We start from the raw sequence: 5300 nt of genomic DNA, 5'->3' as shown, positions 1-5300 counted from the left end.
AAATACTCCAGTCCCCCTTGACGGTTCTTATCCTTGCTATTTTATTAATGGTAGAGCATCCTGTGGGCCCGCACGGAAGCAGCAATTTTTTTAAGGGATTTTATGACCTGGTAACAAAGACCTTTAAGTCATGTCTTATTTTAATTTATATTCTTATATTTATGAAAAATGCTAATATGGAGTGAAATAAAATGAAATTATATAAAATGAATATGATTAATTTGAGACATTAATCAACTGGGATGAAATGAAATGAAATGAGATGAGATGATATGGGATGAAATATAATTTCAGTAAAATGGTGGTCTTTTACTGAGATTTTTTCAGTAGACTTTTTGGAGGGCCGCGAGAAGTTACGTCCAGCGGCTTTGTTTCATTTTCCCACAGATATAAAAGTTAATAAACCACCGTTATTACAAATTTAAACCTGAACAAACACTAAATAGACAAAATAAAATAAATCACACAACTTCATTCCTCGCGTTCCCGCCAAAAAGTCCGGAAGCAGCAATTCGTATCGATTTCAAGGATGGGGCAGCCATTGTACTATAGAACTGAGACACTTTAGAGCTCATGTCACAAGATGGGAGGCTAGAGTTACGTTGTTTATGTCCTATGGGCTCCAGTAACCATTTTACAGGTGGTGAGCATGCTGAAATGCTCTTCAGTAGCGAGGAGCCGAGTTAACTGACTTTTACAGTGCACGTTGGCGTGGTCTATATTAATTTCACTTAGGAACTCCTTTATGTATCGTGAATCTTTTTTTCATTCCAATATGGCTGACGTTGACTTTACGTTGACTTTTCTGGGATTTCCATACATGTTGCAGTTTTAATTAATGCTCTTTCAACGCCTTTTTTATCAGATCAACAGGCTTTTTATTGCTCTCTAAATTTACATCAATGAAACTAGATTTTTTCTGATACGCCTTCCCAGCTAGTTCAAGGTAGACATGCATTTCATTCACTCTCTCAGATTTATCTATGTACGTATTAAAACAACCTAGTCAATCAAAGAATGTCAAAACAAATAAAATGGTTTTAAAATATTTGTGGAAGTCCAGAGAAGGTTTAAAAGGTAAAAAAATACAATTTTGTTTTTCCTTTGATATGTCCCCCGTCAGACGGATTCCTTTTGTTTGTTTTAAGTTTATTTTATACAAAAGCTTAGATCTTTTATTTATCGATTGAGGCACTATGAAGTCTGCCGGGTCAGCTAGCAATTTTATAAATTTTACAACAAATTATATTATAACAAAATTAGGGCTTATTTAAACAATATCAAACGGAACTAAGCTTACTTTATTTCACAACGTCTGAATTTAAATAAAGCCGAAAATATACGAAGAAAGAATCTGTCCTCAAGCTACCATTCAAAGTAATTCCGACTTGCAAACCGCATTCATTGTGATGTCATGTGACGTCATCAATTTCCTTGTAATATTTACCGAGAAACTGATAGTAGATCACCACCAAGAAATAGTTTTCGGTTTCAGTTCGGTTTCGGTATACCTTATCAAAACGACTTTTACGGAAAAATCTCGCATTTCTAACTGCCATTATATTATTATCGATGTTTCGAATACTTTACAGTTTACGTGGTATCCCACCCCTCCTGGCTGAGCCTTTGCACGCCCACCTGTCCTGGAGAAACTGGAGAGGCCTCCGGGACAACAGGAATCCCACATTCATAAAAAAAAAGTTTACGCGGTGACACGTGCGTGGTCGAAATTAAACCATAATGAATATATTATAACATCAATATTGACGTTAATGTGAATTATTGACATTAACGACGTAATGATATATTTTCACGTTATTTAGATTGAATATCCTGCTAATATTACATGTTCTCATACAGAAATGGGAAGTCCTCGTGCAGGAAAAAAGGATAAATTGGTAGACCTGGGCCATAGCCACGAGGCATGTTGATCCAACTATCATTATTCCGATAATTGTATCGATATATATATATACATATGTTTTGTATATTATATCATCAGTCTATATCAATCCAATGCTTGACATAAACTTTTCCAATTGCGCGCTATTGAGCACTATAACCATAAGACTAATTTAAATTAAGTACTTTCTTGTTGACCAGTTGAAGACGATTAAATATACTTATTAGTTAAATAAAATATACTAATTAATTCAAGAGAATAAATTCAACGAACACGTCCAATATCAGATTGGTCTTCCTTTAACAAAAACGTATTTAAACAGAAAGAAGAAACGAGAATAATTATACTGAGTAAGATTTTATCCTGACGTTTTCTTCTAAGAACATAGAACATGTCATAAGAACTATTCAGCAAGTTAACAAGGCTTACTTATGTACGAAGTAAACTGCTTGCACTTAGCTCCCGTCGTGTTACACAGCACTCCTTTCACGGAGGGGGGAATGCGAGTAATACAATAGCGCAAGACTTACCGTACATAAGATCTTCACCGACTGTTATACACTTAAAGCTATTCTACATAAATAATCTTTTACATTTACACATTATATCATGATATTGTACTTAAGGATTATGTCTGGAAGTAGTGTGTTCTGTAAGCCTGCACAGGTACGGATCTCAAATATTAAGTGTTATACACTACGGCTACGGAAACCACAATCTAACCTAATTATGCTGCGAATCAATTTGAGGGACGGTTTGGCGTTAAAGAAAACCATTTGAAACTTCAAACCTGTCGGGTGGATTCACGTCTGTAATGTTTATGAACTCTGCTAGTGATTTACCAAAAAATGGAATCGTAAGATCGCCTATCTATCCAGTGGAATAGAAGATAAAAGTAAATAATAATAAACTGTGTCTTTGCGGTGAAAATAAGCTTTAAGGTGGGATTGCCTCAGGCAGGCCGACAATTACTACCACAGACCCTTTATTTATCGATAAAATTTTTTTATTAGAATAGTAACTGCAACCTGAGATTCGAAAACTGATCGTGTCAGACCAGTACCCACTCGATGAGATATGTCAAGAGGAATATGAAGAAGATGGGATTACGTTTGTAACGCAAATATCCTCAGATATTAGCGTGATAGATTTAGAAAGATTAAATTTAATATTCAAACGCCACTAGAGAAAAAAGAAGACTAAATAGAACACTTGGAAAACATGAAGCACCTCAATTTCTAACCTCAAATAAATCAAACAATATTGACGATAATTTAAACGGTAGGAAACGTCGCATACTGCCCGACCACTAAGTCCTTTCAGAAACCCATCAAACAACAATCAAAGTGACCCGACAGTTTGTAGAAGCTCCATTAACATGCAACAACACACATAATGCATAATAGCTACTCAGAACTTGATGACCGCAATGTTCGCTTTCAACCAACTATGCACAGTGTTCGCCTAAACATAACGTACAAAAAGATTTATAATCGCATTTTGAGCAAACTGAGAAAATCACTAACATCTTATCGATCTCAGACAAGTCTATGAGTATTTTAACTGAACCTGTTTACTCCATTTTCACTGTATAATACTACGATAAAACGCTAGAAGCGTTTCCTCGAAATCTGTTTGTATCGAAATATATGAAACTGAGTCTACAAATTAGTATATTTATCCGACTATGCAGAACAAAGAGAACGAAAAATGTGTGAACGGCGGGAAGTAATAAATCTTGCGACTCGTTCTGTCGATTTTTATCAGCAATTTGATTAAATCCGTTGAGCTGTTGGTTCCTCACGGCCGACCCCGCCCTACTAGGACCCTATGAAAACATTTACTTGTCCTTTTAAAAAGAGTTCTTGTGATGTCAACCTTAGGGAAAACGTATGTGTATGTATATTGCCAACGCGCCCGTGTTAACTCACCCGTGATTTGTACGCGTTCATGGAGCAATGAAAAGAAATTGTTGTGACTTCGATTTGAAGGTAGCATAGACAAGTTATATTATCTATAATTGAAATTTCTGAATGCCAAATATCGTACAGTATATACTAAGTTAATTACTTTTAAAATTAGCAACACTGGCTAGAATTTCACTTAGGTTTTTCATTTAATGTACCGGTAACCCAATTACATACAACTTATAGCAAATACAGTTAAATAAGCTACAACAAAATCATGTATACTAATAAGACTTTTGTATTACTAAGACGATACAATATTTTCATATCACTAATATTTTTTTATAGCAATCAGAAACTATCAGTTCCCGAAGTAATATCATCGCAATGCTTCCGAAATGCAATCAATAGATACATTCACTCAGACATATCTACTGCTTGCCTCATTTATAAAGATTTATGCTGCTATCCTCCCCCTCATTCGCTTTATATGTAACCGTAAATATATACATAATAATATACATATATACACGAAACATAAAATTGTTTATTTCCTGTTCAGCTTGTTCTTATACGCGCATGGGAATCATCCACTGAATTTCGCAGCGTGAATGTTGCCGTGCAACTTTTAGAATGGTTTTATAATTGTTATTTTCTCTTCGTGAAGTTTTTGTTTTATCTTTCATGTAAATGTAATTACACACAATAAGGTCAGATTGTATTTATGGTAAAATCGAAATGGTTATTACGTTTTATATGTTTTGTTGTGCTTTAAATTAAAATGTTTGATTGTAAGGGTCTGGTTTTCTTCAACTACTTAAGATTATCCATTCTCCTATCACAAGGCATAATAACTTTTAACCGTCCTTGTAATTCGTGTTTACTAAACTATCAAGCGAATGAATCTCTCGTCACATCAGTAGTCTCATAATCAAAAATCAAAACGTAGCTTTAAATTTCATAAAAATAAATAACATTACACACGATTACATTGTCTACGAACCAAGTACTTTCAATACAGATGAATATAATGAAGTGCAGTCTTTTTCTGGTCAATATTAACTAAAAACAAATATTGTTATTCTAGGCTGACGAGTATACGCCTGATGTAAGTAGTTATTTTCGCACACATCGCTCCTTACTAAAATATAAATGAATTATAATATACTGGAACTAGTGACCCGCCATCGCTTCGCTTCGGGGGCTATAATTTATTATTGATTTTATTGAATTTTCTTTTTTACATTCGTTTTTTTACATCCTCTTTTACGATATTTGCAGCACGCAATCTGTCAATGTTATGTCAAACGCCATAGGGTACATTAGAAAATTTAACATGGTGGTTATTTATTCTGAAATTTTCTAATTTTGCAAGCAATTTTCTTAATTTTATATCTTTTTTAATTGCTTAGATGGGTGGACGAGCTCATAGCCCACCTAGTGTTAAGTTGTTACTGAGCCCATAGACATCTACAACGTAAATGCCGCCA

General features: G+C 34.4%; 1 long non-coding RNA gene across 1 annotated transcript; it reads left to right on the top strand.

Annotated features, from left to right (window-relative positions):
• Positions 1-815: 815 nt before the first annotated feature.
• Positions 816-4605, top strand: LOC119629053 (uncharacterized). Its single transcript, XR_005245160.2, has 2 exons — positions 816-1077; positions 1593-4605. It is a non-coding gene; the product is annotated as an uncharacterized LOC119629053 (long non-coding RNA).
• Positions 4606-5300: the final 695 nt, after the last annotated feature.

This window comes from Bombyx mori, chromosome 10 (assembly GCF_030269925.1).
Source record: "Bombyx mori chromosome 10, ASM3026992v2".
Classification (NCBI taxonomy): domain Eukaryota; kingdom Metazoa; phylum Arthropoda; class Insecta; order Lepidoptera; family Bombycidae; genus Bombyx; species Bombyx mori.
Note: the sequence above shows the minus strand (reverse complement) of the source record. Positions and strands in the feature narration are given on the sequence as shown.